This window comes from Cetorhinus maximus, chromosome 9, assembly GCF_964194155.1.
Source record: "Cetorhinus maximus chromosome 9, sCetMax3.hap1.1, whole genome shotgun sequence".
In the NCBI taxonomy this organism is placed as follows: domain Eukaryota; kingdom Metazoa; phylum Chordata; class Chondrichthyes; order Lamniformes; family Cetorhinidae; genus Cetorhinus; species Cetorhinus maximus.
Genome location: NC_135887.1, coordinates 50,818,247 through 50,833,431, shown reverse-complemented (window position 1 = coordinate 50,833,431; position 15,185 = coordinate 50,818,247). Strand labels below are relative to the sequence as shown.

General features: G+C 38.6%; 1 protein-coding gene and 1 pseudogene across 3 annotated transcripts in view; one reads left to right on the top strand and one right to left on the bottom strand.

The window, feature by feature from the left end:
* The window catches only part of LOC144684646 (E3 ubiquitin-protein ligase rififylin-like), an 81,344-nt gene that overhangs the window by 20,703 nt on the left and 45,456 nt on the right, over positions 1-15,185 (top strand). The gene's annotated exons all lie outside the window — the stretch shown is intronic.
* On the bottom strand, positions 9,739-9,864 carry LOC144685118 (U11 spliceosomal RNA; annotated as a pseudogene).

The following is a 15,185-nucleotide window of genomic DNA, read 5'->3' as shown; positions in this document are numbered from 1 at the left end:
AGCAGAGAGGTTATGATGAACTTATATAAGACACTCGTTAGACCTCAGCTAAGGTATACAGTCTTGGATGTTACACTATAGGAAGGATGTGAAAGCATTGGAGAGAGTGCAGACGAGGTTTACAAGAATGGTTCCAGGTCTGAGACACTTCAGTTATGAGGAAAGATTGGAGAAGTTGGGACTTTTTTCCTTGGAGAGGAGAAGGCTAAGAGGAGACTTGATAGTAGTTTTCAAAATCATGAGGGGCCTGGACAGAGTACATAGGGAGAAACTGTTCCTGCTGGTAAACTGATGGAGAACCGGAGGGCACAGTTTTAAAGTGTTTTGCAAAACAAGCAAATGTGAGGTGAGAAAAAGCTTTTTCACACAGCGAATAGTTAAGGTTTGGAATTCCCTGCCTGGAAGTGTGGTGGGGCATGTTCAATTGAGGAATTCGAGAGGGCATTGTTTCTATTTAAATAATCATCCAATGTGTAGGGTTTTGGAGAAAAGGCAGGAGATTGGCACTGAGTTAAAATCCTCAGAGAACTGGTGCAGACACGATGGGCTGAATGGCCTCCTACATCTTAACAATTCTGTGATGCTGTGAAAATAGAATAACCTATTGTTGTGAATACATTAGTGAGCAGGCTATATAGCAATTCCGTTTTTACTGAATTTGGGCTTTACCTAATTTTCCTTTGGTCAAGTGATATTTGCGCAGAGACTGAATAATGGTACTAAATCAAGATGCTCGATAGATTGTATGCATTCTTCCCATAGAAGTATGCCCTACATGTCTAAATCTAGAGAGTGAAGGGTGCGAGTTAGCAAGGCTAAGGTCTAAGCCAACTGCATATGGTGGTGCTCCTGGAGTTTAACTGGCTAAAATGTAACCCCACTATTTTTTTTTAAAAAGAGGGAGGGAGAAAACAGCAAAGTGCAGAACGATTACCCTAACATCAGTAGTAGGGAATATGCTAGAGTCTGTTATGAAGGATGTGGTGACAGGACACTTAGAAAATATCCACAGAATTCGACAATGTCCATATGGATTTATGAAAGGGAAATCATCTTTGACAAACTTATTGGAGTTTTTTGAGAACTTAACTAGCAGAATAGATGAGGGTGGACCAGTGGGTGTGGTGTATTTGGATTTTCAGAAAGCTTTTGATAAAGTCCCATATAAGAGGTTAGTGTGTAAAATTAAAGCACGTGGGATTGGGGGTAATTTATTGGTATGGATTGAGAATTGGTTAGCAGACAGGAAACAGAGAGTAGGAATAAATGGGTCTTTTTTGGAGTGGCAGGTGGTGACTAGTGGGGTACCGCAGGGATCAGTGCTTGGCCCCCAGCTATTCACAATATATATCAATGATTTGGATGAGGGAACCAAATGTAATATTTCCGAGTTCGCTGACGACACAAAACTTGGTGGGAATGTGAGCGATGAGGATGCTGTTAAGAGGCTTCAGTACGGTGTTGAGATAGAGGATCAGCCATGATCACATTGAATGGCTGAGCAGGCTTGAAGGGCCGAATGACCTACTGCTCCTATTTTCTTTGTTTCTAACTACACAGCTTATCACTACAAAATACCCAGAACAGTTCTTTAGCGTGATATGAATAGGCCCTGAGGTCAAAACAGTATTATCTATACTGCTTCTTTAAATTTGAGGTGTATTGTCTTTGTGGGAAAGTGTTTAGCTGAAGGAGCATAATTATGACATCATTTGGATCACTGTCACATTACTTTTAGACAATGGTATCAGCTTTCCTTGGGCTTGACTCATGGTCCAACACCATTTCCAGACGATTTGATTGCCAGGTTTTTCTGCACCACAGTCTAAGCTACTGTTCCAAAAGGGGTTGGAATATGAAACATACTTTTGCTCCATCCACCTTGATTTCATTCTCATTTACACTCATTTGGGAGTAGGAATTGCATCCAATATCATTGTGACTGTTAAAACGTGACCCAGTTTTTCAACTAAAATGATCTTTTTTATGTAACGACTTTCACAATACTGGTATACAATGTGACAAAGAAGATCAAATTTCAATTTCATTAAAACAGGCAGGCAAGAGCTTTATTTAATTGTTCGATTTCATAATTACAGGAAACAGCAAAAAGATTTTTTCAATGACAAGTTTATAAAAACTGCATTGTAACATACCCTGTGTTATCTAACATTCATCACTTGGTGTCTACCAAGTATACAAATAATCAATTTTTCTTAGTCCTCTAACGCTGTTGTGGTGCGGGTTCCCTGTTCCGTGGCAGCCAGTTTGCATACAACAAGATCCCACAACCAACAAACCGATAAATGACCAGATGCTTCTGTTTTCATTGATTTTTGGATGAGGGATAAATGGATATCAGGGAGAACTCCCCCCGTGCTCTTCTTCAAAATAGTGGCTGTTGGGTCATTGACACCACCTGAGAGGGCAGATGAGACCCTTCGGTTTGGGGGTCTCATTGGAAGGATGGCAGCCCTGACAGTGCAGCACTGTCTTAGCGCTGCACTGCATTACTGTGTGATTAGTGTTTGTGAAGTGGAGTAGTGTTGAATCATATTGGGGGAGGATTCCTTAGATGTCAGCAACATTGTAAAATCAGTGGAAAGGTTTCCTCTAACTGTAACTTCTGTTAAAACCAGAAATGTGGAATGTGTCCATAATTTCACTAAAAATAGCAAACAAATGACATCTTGGTCCACTGTTGCCATCGTGAGCAATCAAAACCTTTGCCCCATCGTGAACTAAGAGAACCAAGTCCCCTTGAAAGGGCATGGAGGGGTCACAGGTCAGGAGGTTGCACACTGGCCATTTTCTGACCACGTACCCACTCCCTGTGACTCACACTCCTCTGGGGTACAGTTTCTGAGTCAGTGACTGCCCTGGGGATTAGTGATATAAAATGCTACAGACTTGGGATCCTTTTGAGAAGTACCTCAGATCCAAGAATCTCCACAATAAATTCTCCATCAAGAGCAGCTTTCTGATTCCATTCTGTGTGGCTTTTTATGTATTACATTGAAATTATTGCTTAGAAACAGACAATTTGGCCCAACTGGTCTATGCTATCTGTGCTCCACACGAGTCTCCTCCTCCCTACATTCTCTAACCCTATCAGCATCACCTTCAATTCCTTTCTCCCTCTTGTGTTTATTAAATTTCCCCATAAAGACGTCTACACTGTTTGCCTCATAACTTCAGGTAGCAAGTTGCGCGCTCTCACCACTCTGAGTAAAGGCATTTCTCCTGACTTCCTTATTGCATATATTGGTGACTTTTTTTCAAAAATATACTTTATTCATAAAATTTATAGAAGTACATTATGTGAGTATTCAAAATTGACAATACATAAGGTGCAAACCAAATCAGTCTCTTCCATTACTGTATGTTCCTCAATTAAAGTTAATATTTACAATGTTCATTACATGTTGAACTTGAGTTCTACACAGTTTCCAGCCCCTTGGTGTACTTTGGCTGAAAGGCCTTAGACATTGGCCTTTCCCCATTGCACCTTTGTTTGAGTCTCACCACAGCAGCTGGTGGAATTTAAATTCAATTAATAAACCTGGAATATAAGACTAGTCTCAGTAATGGTGACCATGACAACTATCATTGATTGTTTTTGAAACATATTAGATTCTGGGGCTTGACAGGATAGATGCTGAGAGGTTATTTCCCTTTCTGAGAGCCTAGGACCAAAGGGCATAATCTTAGAGTGAGGGGTCGCCCATTTAAGACAGATGAGGAGGAATTTCTTCTCTGAGGGTCGTGAATCCGTGGAATTCTTTACCGCAGAGGGCTGTAGAAGCTGGGTCGTTATGTATATTCCAGGCCGAGATAGACAGATTTTTAATCAGTAAGGGAATCAAGAGTTATAGGGAAAAGGCTAGAAAGTGGAATTGAGGATTATCAGATCAGCCATGATCTCATTGAACGCGGAGCAGATTCGATGGGCCAAATGGCCTACTTCTGCTCCTATGTCTTATGGTTTTATGCTGATAGAATGCCCTTTGGAATCATAACATCAATTGTATAACCAAACTTTCCTTCATATGGTAACATGTTAAATGAACAATTTTAAAAAAGGACAACGTGCATGAGTTACTCCAATGATTAATGAGTTGGGAATCGTTATACTTCTTCATTCAAACCAATTTCTTTATCTCAGATTTTATAAAGATCAGCATCACCACCTCTAAAATTTCTCAATTCAAATGTCAGCTTGTGCATGTAACATTCATGCCAGGACATCATGGAAAAATATATGAAATTAACTAAGCTTTAATCATAATTAATGATTATCAATGTAATCATCCAAATGAAAATGCTTCAAAAGAGAAATAAACAGGAACATTTGGGAACTCACTTTCATTTGTAGCTGATCTTGATAACGGTTGTTATGTGCTAGGACACCAACCACAGTGTTACCATGGTTCTTGCTAGCCTTGTATCTTGCCAGTCCTTTATGCCATATCTTTTTCTCATTGTTTTCTTATCAGATTGTTTCAACAGCTTTCTAATGAATTATCTTAATTGCATTGAAGTTCATTTTTAAATATCTCATATTGGTGTTCACCTTTGATGAAAACTAGAGTATACTGTAATTGAATTGTCACAAAGAGAATATTGCTTCATTCTGCACAATGCTATCTCTCATATATTCTCTCAAATGAGAAAACAATTGTAATGTTCTTTACTCCGACACTCATATCAGGTAAATTTTAAACTTAACCACTAAAATCTTTCCAGGATTGAAAAAAATACTCATTAACACAAGCTGTTCAGTATGTTTTATATATATTACAAATTGGGTGCATCTTGACATACCACAATTTGACTCTAAGGCAAATATCTTTTTGTTGTGCAGGATATGGAAATGGAATTAATATGTCCTTTTAATCAGTGAAGTACCAGTTTAGGAGTGCACCAGAAATTATATTGACTCTTGAAAAACTCTGAAATCAGCTGTGCTTCTTACATTTGAGCAAACTATTATTCAAGGAAGATTTTGAATACAGGAAATTGACCTGCTAACCATAGAAGATGGTATTTTTATTTGAATATGAAGTGTACCATGACTTTTGGTTTTAGGGACTTCTAGCCAGATTCTACTGATATCATCAATACTCATATTTTCAGTGACTTCCTGGAAATTAAACAAATTTATATGAACTAACTTCTAATAATTTTGCTCATTAAATGTACAGGACCATATAACCCATAATGAAACTACTTCTCTTCATCGCCTCCAATGTGCCAGCTCAGCCTTCGGTCGCCTGAGGAAAAGAGTATTTGTGAACCAGGATCTCAAACCTGAGATTGAGGTCATGGTTTACCAGGCAGCAGTGATCCCTGCTCTCCTATTTGCTTTGAAGACTTGGACTACAGGCACCCCAAAGCATTGGAGAAGGACCAGCAGCAGTGCCTTCTAAAGACCCTCCAGATCCAGTGGCAAGAAAGGCAGTCCAATAAAAGCGTCCTCTCCCAAGCTAATTTGCACAGAATCGAGGCACTCACCACTCAAAATCAACTCCACTAGGTGGGGTATGTAGTTTGTATATCTGACAGCATCTGTGGAGAGGAACACAGTTAACATTTCGAGTCCGTATGACTCTTCAACAGAACAGAACAGAGTTCTGTTGAAGAGTCATACGGACTCGAAACGTTAACTGTGTTCCTCTTTGCAGATGCTGTCAGACCTGCTGAGTTTTTCCAGGTATTTTTATTTTTGTTTTTGGATTTCCAGCATCCACAGTTATTTGCTTTTATGTAATTTGTATGTCTGACACCAGACCCCCAAAGCAACTGTTCTACTTGGAACTCAGTCACGGCAGGAGACTCTCAGGAGGGCAGCAGAAATGCTTTAGGGATAGCCCCAAAGCATCCTTGAAGAGGTCAGATGTCCCTGACAGCTCATGGGAGTCCCTGGCAACTCATGGGAGTCCCTGGCTTGTGACCAACTAAAATAGAGAAGGCTCATCTGAGCCTATTTTGGCTATTGACTTCCTCAATTGATGGTTTGCATCGGTCATGTTGAGCATTGTGTCTAGGAATCTTAGGGCTCTTTCAGCTTCACTCACAGCTATTTGATCAACATTGATCATGTAGTTCATCCCTTTTCCAATTTTTCTGCTACCTGCCCAAAAAATGGCCTGTTCATTGGTCATGCACATGCACTGGATGATCATGTTGAGTGTTGAATCTAGGAGTCCTAGTTCTCTTTCAACTTCACTCACAGCTGTTTGATCAGCAGTCATCCAATATTGTTTTATTTATGCAGTTGCTGCTATGGAATTTTATTTGTCTTAATTATGTTTGAATGTGATTTAATTGAGCATTACAGACCAGGAAGGACCTAGAGTCAATGCCTGGTATGTACTGAGTTAGCTGATCTCAGCCATGGTAGCAGTAGGAGTGTTGTAACTGATCACACAGCATCTGAAATGAGGAAGGGGATATAGGCTGTAATTTATATGTAAACCCAATTCTGCATGCGCAGATGATCAGCTTCAGCAACTACCTGGATTCTAGTTCTTTCCTCTTCCGTTAAGATTCTATCCTGAGGTTTTCTATACATAAATATCAATTTAATAAACAATGTCTTTCAAATTGTTGCTGAAAAATGCCCAGCTTAAGTCCACCACATTTATATGAATTGAGTATATCAATGATTTGGGATTTTGAAACCCAGTGCAAATGGTTAAATTTTCAGATAATCCCAAACTAGTAGAAGACAGCTGAGGAATGAAAAAGAGCAAAACAAAATGTTCAGACAAATGCAGAGTGCTGCAGGTGTGGGGGAAAAGATGGAAAATAATACTTGATGAATGCTGATCAAATAGCTGTTAGTGAAGTTGAAAGAGACCTAGGACTCCTAGATTCAACACTCAACATGATCATCCAATGCAAACCAGCAATTAAGGAAGTCAATAGTCAAAATAGTGAAATACAAATCCGAGGTAATCAAACTACAGTGCTCTGGTCAGACAAATTGGTCACTGAGAAAATGAGGCAGTCGTTCAAGCACTGGAGGCCATATAGAAAGAGCCACAAGATTGATCCCTGGTATCAGGGTCCTAGTTATGAGGAAAGACAATAGGGACTTTGGATGTTCAACCTGGTAAGAATGTCTGAGGGGGTGGTCTTTTAAATGACATAAGATAGTAAATGACATCAAAAAGGATAATTTGGAATACTACTTTAAACAGTGTTCATCTGATAACACATATTCAAACTAGTTGACTGTAACTTTAGGATTGGTATTAAGTAGTTCTTTGAACAATAGTTAACTCTTGGAGTGGATTTCTACATAGATTGGTGGAGAGAGAAGCTCTGGAATAATTTAAGAAACAACTCTGCAACAGGGAGGGCAATGCAAGGTTGTTCTGAATGGATGAATTAAGATGGGCAGAATTGCCTTCCTCCTCCAAATGCCTATTCGTTGATTGCTTACTTGGCCCAGTCAAAATAAGACTGTGGCAGACCATAATGCCCTACAACTATATTTTTTCAGAAATACAATTAATACAGGTATTGCTTATTCTTGTGTGGGTAAAAGTGTTGCAGATAGGATTACATACATTCAGAAAGCAGATGAATAATTCAGTTTAAGGTGCTGCTTGAGGCTATTTTTACTAATCTGGAGAGATGTGTGAGTGAAACATTTATCCAAGATTTAATAAATCACTTATTCTGCTAAAAGAATGTTGGGGGAGAGTTTTTGGTAATGCTTCAACATGAGATTTAGAGGGGGAAATCAACATTTTATCAAAACATTCTTCCTTCCAGCTATTCTGAGTGAAGGGTATAACATAAAATTCACCCATATGTTTTACAGTTGAAGACTTGGCTATTGAGTAATTCTTTGTCTGAATTCATTCTTCAGAAGGCAACAATCAGCTTTGAGGTCTGATGTGTTCTGACATTGACTTTTCCAAAGGTCTGGTTGGGTAACTTAATTCTGAAACATTGTTAATTTTAAAGTTAACGTTTGCCAGTTTTGCACTGGATGATGAACTCATGGCAACAGTTTGCAAAGGAAAGTCTACCATCACTAGATTCTACAACCAAACGTGGCTTATGGAAATATAAGCTTCGGAATGAAATACAAATTTTTTAAATGTTCAGAATTCACTTTGTGAATGTATGTGATCTTGCTGCAACTTGAACTCCCCCTTTTCTTTAAGATGTTCCTGGCTTAACATCATGGAACCCAACAAGGCACATAGGAAGCCTGCGCCCAGCCTGCCATCATTCTCATCTGTCTCAGGCTCTGAGATATAGAAAGGTATCCAGACTTGACTTTACACTCTCTCCCCTCTGACCTGGAGTGCCACGGCCTCAAGAACTGATTAGGCAGAAACTATCACTTAGTACACTGTAAAATAAAACCCCAGTTACCTCTTATTTAACGAGGCATACTTTTTTCAAAGGTTCTTCCAGTGGGAACATTAGTGGAAAAGTGGATGTTTATGTCAATTCAGTGAGTAATTGGTTGCCATCTGCAAGGACTTTCGACGGTGCAATCTCGAGCGGGGAATCACCAAAGCAGTATCTGGATTTTCGGATTTAACTGGGGATATGTGAACAGCAGAAGTTGCTGTCAGTTTCACAAGTAATGAACGCTGACAGTTTCTTCATCATTGCAACTGCGAAGTCCAGCAATAGAATTCACAACACAAACAGGCAATTAAATCTAACTGATCTGTATCGTACTCGACTTCTCCCACCTTACTTTATCTAATTCTATCTGAATACCCTTCAGTTTCTTTCTCCTTCACGTACGAATCTAGCTTCCCCTTAAATGCATCGGCTATTTACCTCACCTCTTCTGTGATAGCAAGCTCTTCATTGTTTTTTTCCCTCCACATAGTCATTTTGAGTATTTTCTTTGTCCTGGTTAATTGTGTAAAGTGACCTCTTGTATAAAGCTTCCGTGCATGAGTAAAAAGCTGCTATGATATGGCTTATCTATCATTCATTGTCTTACGAATATTCAATTAAACTTTATTAGCACTGAGATGGAGATTGTGTTTAGTCATTCTGATTTTCATCCCAGGATTTTGCTAACCTTGAGATGCAGAAGTTTCTGTAATTTAAGTTCTAATGCTGCAATTTGAATCTATTTAAATAGCATAAGACTTATCCAGTTATTTGTGAACTGGTTTCAATTATAAATTTTCCAAAGAGTTTGGTTTACTTACTGAAGCAAAAATATTTTAATCATGAAATTTTTAAGACCTCTCTGGGAGCACTTAAACTAAGATTGGACTGAGGGTGGAAATGTAGTTTTAGAGTACTTGCCATCTACCTGTGTCATTGTTCAGTTTGTGTATTAGGGCAATCTAAAATTCATCAGCCTGATGCATCAACACTTTTTTATTTAAAATGGAAAATGAATTTTATTTGGCTTTTGTGGAAATTGTATGGGAAACATAATTTACAGTTATGTTAAGTTCAAGTTTCTACAGTTAAAGCTTTTTTTTGTGTACTAACATGAGAGTAATAAATGATGAATTGTTGTAGATTTAGAATTGCAGTGTAAAGTGAACTTTGAAAATATATTTGAGATGCCACACTTTGATAAACAAGCAATATACTCTTGTAGTCTCAGGTTTTGCAATGTTGACCTGATTTCAATTACAAGAAGTATGACTCTTGGGTATGTTTCTGCTTTGACATCTTGGTCTCCTGATTTGATTGTTGACTAGCAAAATTTTGTTTGGGATTTTTTTTTTTTTACGGAGCACTGAGACAAACGATCACCAGCAGCTCCAAGAAACAAAAATCGTGTTTCCAAAATCTCTTGATATTGATTCCGCACGGATAAAGCGCAAGCGCCTTGTCCATGTGCCATTCAGATTTTTACCCAATGCATACCTTCGGTTTGCTGGTGCACAGACATCATTGGTATGGGATTCTTGTTCCATTGTGATTGCCCAGAGCAATAATCCAGTCATGATTTAAGATTGTATCTTATTTGCTCCCAGATCATTGTTAATTAACTGCAGACTTGAATTTAAATGGCTCACAGAGGGACTCTGATCCATTGTGTATATAATTGAATAGGTAGTACATGAGAAACTATAAAAAGCTTTATGCTCTGTTGGCAATATCTCACTCAGAAAATGAAGCTAGCATTATTCACTGGCTCGAGTTGACTTCAATGTTATGAAAGCCTTCTGAATTGTAACTGTTGTGACTTCTTTTCTCCTTTCATTCTGTTGCTCCTCCCCATATTCTAATTTACAAAAAACAATCGTCTAAGTTGGATACGTTTAATATTCAAGTGTCTGTGTGTAAGGTGAGTTTTTAAACAAAAGGTTGTGAATATGATTCTTAAAACTCCACATTGGAATGAATGTACAGTTAGTGTACCTGCAATCATAAGCTAATTAGACCAGTTATGGAGGAGTGGAAGGTGAAAAAGTGCCAGTTATCTAGCACTTTGTGAAATTTGAGTGTAAATTTGTTGCTTCCTAGGTGTCAAAATGTGAAACCATAATTGTTTTTTCCACTGCCTCTTGGGGCTCACTTACATGATGGGATTTCAAGGTTTCTCTAATTCTTTTCCTGTGCTGCTGTTTACATTTTCGGAGAGGAAATACTTGCATGCACTTCTGAAATTTCAACACTAAGAAGTGCTATCTCTCAAGGAGTGGGAAGAATTGGAGGGCACATACAGAAATGGAAAGAAAGGAAACATCAAATGAGAAAGTATAGGATCATGCAAGGGCAGTTAATACAGCCCGTTTTTTGGGAATAAATAAAGGTTTTAAATATCAGAGAGCTTTTAACGTGCAATGCCTTTTCCCTTCTTGTGCCTTCTTCCTTCCTGTTCTGAAAACAGTTCGGTTATAGTTCATGGGCAATAGCAGTTTACAGGGAACTTGCCCAAGTGGCCTACCTTTTTAAATTATAAAAGCGATGATCATTAAGATATTCAGATGTGAGAACATCACAACTGAGCCTGATGATGGTTGGGATATACCTCCATTAGCTGTACAAAATATTAAATGGTAAGTATACATTGTTGGTAACGTCTTAGGCATTTACCTAAAAGTTAAACCAGGAAAGTTGGATCGGAGGATTCAAATTTAACGAATGAGAAATTGCTTTTGCTTGAAAGTGCTTTATATATAAAGAACACTGAAGGACAACAAAAAACATAGTAACAGCTGCAAAAAGGAATGTGAAAAGACACTTACAAGCATTATCAAGATTAACACAGTTTTTACAATTATGTTAGAGGAAGAGTAATCAATGATGGGCCCTCAAAAGAAATGTGTGGATAATGTTGCAAATAACAATAAGGAGATGGCAGACTTTTTGAATTATCACTTCCTGTCAGCATTTGTAGTAGAGGATAGGATAATATATACCAAAATAATGAATCAAGGACTAAAACTCAAGTTAAAATAGTGGCGATAAAGATGGACAGATCCCCAAGATCTGGTGGTTTCCATCCTGTTACACTCCAGAAATCCAGTGGGTAAAGGATAGAACTGGAACCAATCTTTACACACTTTTAAATGCATTTATTTACAGAGTTATGCGTTACAAGTATGTACCTCCTAACCCAACAAACACTGTTTATCTTTATATAGGGCAAGTGAATCCCTAGTTAATACCTACCACCTGCACACAATATACAATTAAAAGATTCCCTTCTCTTTAAATAAAAAAAAATTATATGTGCAACCAAAATTTCAAAACAAATTAAATCAAAGACCACCTATATTCTGTCCAAAGCATCATATTGTGAGTCAAAGAGCAAATTTTATTAACCGCTAAACCCGAGAAAATGATAAAAACGTGATGTCAAGCATTCAGCCCCACACACACATGCACAGACAGGTATCAGAAATAAAGGGAGTCAGAATGCAATTAAAAAAAAGTAAAAGAATATACGGTTAAGTGTCCTTTGATTGTACTTGAGGCTTAGATTTTAAATGCTGCGGCTGATTTAGATTAGCTGGTTTTTTTGGATGCAGTCAGATGGAGATGTTTTGCAATTATTACAAGATCTCAGTTCACTGGTAGGTTTCTGATCGAGTTGGCTTCTCGAACCGGACGACACACTTATTCCAAAATAGAGAGAGGGTAAGAGAGCAGCCTTTAACCTGTCTCCTCTGCTGAAGACTTTGTTGAGACCACCTGTGTCACTTGCAATCTTGCTCAAGTGACTGGGCAGCCTTGCCTTGAAGTACTTCACCCATTGTGTGTTTCCAAAAGGTTTTTGGTGGGTCTGACCAAGGCAGTCATTGTTTCAATATCCAGTACTTGCACTTTTAATGTCCCTTCCTGAGATAGTTACGAGATTCAATAGGTGCCTGGATTGTAGGAAATGTCTCGCTCTTCACACTCCCCTGAGGATGATTTGTTTGTTTCTCACCTTCACCTTGGAATGTGGCCTTGCATTTTAAGCAGCTTACTCTGTCTCAGTTCAAATTGCAAAATTTCCAGTCAGTTGAAAGTTGAAAAATCATATTTTCAAAAATAAAGGAGCATTCATTGGATGTGCTACCTTCGGAACTCCCATTGAACAGAATCTCACTTAAGATAATTGATAAGCAGAATCCCATATCCACTGCCTCCACAAGAGTCAGTGTTTCAGCAACCAAAGTACTTTTAAGAACCCTTTTTTTTTGCACCCCAAGTTAAAGGACAAGGTTCCCAGAGAACCAGTAGTCTGTCCATATGAGCCACCTTAGCAGAATCCAACAGTTTAAACACTTGTACTGATGTAGGGATTCCTAAATCTGTTAAAGCCCATGATATAATGGGGAAACAGTAGTGCAGTGGTGCTGTCGCTGGACTAGTACCCCAAATGCTGAGGCTAATGCTCTGGGGACATGGGTTCAAATCCTGCCATGGCAGCTGGTGGAATTTGAATTCAATTAATAAACCTGGAATTGAAAGTTAGTTTCATGGTGAATGACTATCATAAATTGTTGAAAAAAACCTATCTCGTTTACTAATGTCCTTTTTGACTCCAGACCCCACAGCAAAGTGGTTGACTCTTAACTGCATTCAGTGAAGACATGACGGGCCAAATGGCAGCCTCCTACACTAATGATTCTGTGGAATGTCCTAGCAAGCCACTTAGTTCAGAGGAAATTTAGGATAGGCAACAAATGCTGGCCATGCTGGTGACACCCACATCCCATGAAAGAGTAAAGGGAAAAAAAAGTCTATGGGCTTTTGAAATCTGTCAAAGTCTGACCATGCCTCACGCGGATTTAAAAGATCATCATTCTTGTAAATTTCATCCAAGAACTCCAAACCTTCAACTATCCAACTGAAGGGCATACACCTCAGAAAATATTTTACTTCTGACTTTACTACTTGTAGGAAGTGACAAACCCAAAGCCACATCTTGTTTCCTCTTTTGGTAGGGACATAACCTGCATTCATATATTCACTTCATTCTTCCAGTGGTCAAATGGCTTAGACTCCAAGCACATTAGAGGATAATCATAACTCAACAATTTATATTTGCTTTCTGTCATTTTCCAAAAGCACCACTCGGATTTTAAATTTCTGATTTTTTTTCTTAGTTTCCAGTCTTTAGGTAACATTCTTTGCTACCATGTTATACTCCAGAAAGTCAGGTGGTGAAGGATGGGTCTGGTGCCAAGCTTTATACACTTATAATAAGCATTTAATTGCAAGGTTACATATTATAAAACCGCACCTCCTAACCCACAGTTTCAGTCTGTGTCTATTTTTAGGGGCAGAAGTGAATCCCCAGTTAATGCCCACCTCCAACTCAGCCAAGGGTTTTAAAGGAAATGGCTGAAGAAATTGCAGAGTTTCCTACCGATATCTTCATAGTTCTCTAATTCCTGGAATTGCCTCTTTAGATTGGAAAATTGCAAATGTAACTCCATTATTCAAGAAAGGTGATGGAGAGAAACAAGGAAATTACAGACTGATTAGCCTAACATCTGTTGAGAGAAGTTATTGGAATATATAATTAAAGACAAAATGACCTGAACTCTTTTAAAAAAATTGATCTGATTAGAGAAAGCTGACACGGATTTGTGAAGGGCAGGTCATGTCTAACAAATCTAATTGAATTTCTTTGAGAAAGCAACTATAGTTGCAGACAGGTGGATATCCATGGGTATAGCTTATGTGGACTTCCGGAAAGCATTCAGTAAGGTTCCATGTACAAGACTGTTGGCTCAAAGTTAAAGCTCATGGAATAGAAAGTAAGTATTGACCTGGTTATGAGATAGGTTAATTGTTAGAAGACAAAAAGTAAGGAAAACTGATATATGCTCAAATTGAAAAGAAGTGACTAGTGGTATCCCAGAAGGACTTGTGTCAGGAGACCAAAGGAATCCTGCTTAACTAGTGGTCACATTAGTCATTGCTGTTTTTCCTTTTCTGAGAAGGTAGTTTGGCTGTCGGGCAAGCATTTATACTAAGTTATTTCAGAGGTAAATAAATTAGAGCCCGTTCTTTTGAGTGATCCAATTCCTGAATTGTTTCTGGTTATAGCAGTGTGTCCTTAATTAAAACAGCCTAGTTGAGTGCTTATAGAAGCACTATTATCCTGTGTTCCTTTGACGTTTTGCATGTTTATTTCCTAAACATTTTCTAGCAATTTTTGGGGGTGAAAGTTACAATTTTTTCAGTTTTACTTAATTCAGATGAATGTTTGTTTGAATTTCTGCAATCAGTTATGTATAAGTACCAAACCATTACAAAAACGTGCAAGAAGAATAAAACCGGACAGAACACCTAGCATCAAACTAGGTAATTCAACAAAAGCACACCACGCACAGTCAATTCTGCAAAGTCATCCTCATTAACATCTGGGAACTTGTACAAAAATTGAGAGCGGTCCTACAGCCTAGTCAAGCAACAACCTGACATGGTCATACAGAATCAATCAATCAATCCTCCATCACCGTTATCTGTTCTTTCCAACCTACAGGACAGACCCACCAGAGGTGGCAGCACAGTGGTATCTTGTCAGGAGGGAGTGGCTGTGGGAGTCCTCACCACTGACTCTGTATCCCATGAACACTCATGGCATCAGGTCAAACATCAGCAAAGAAACTTGATAATTACCACCTGTTGCCCTCCCTCAGCTGATGAATCAGTTCTCCTCCATGTTGAACACCACTTGGAGAAAGCACTGAGGGTCGCAAAGACAGAATGTACTTTGGGTGAGG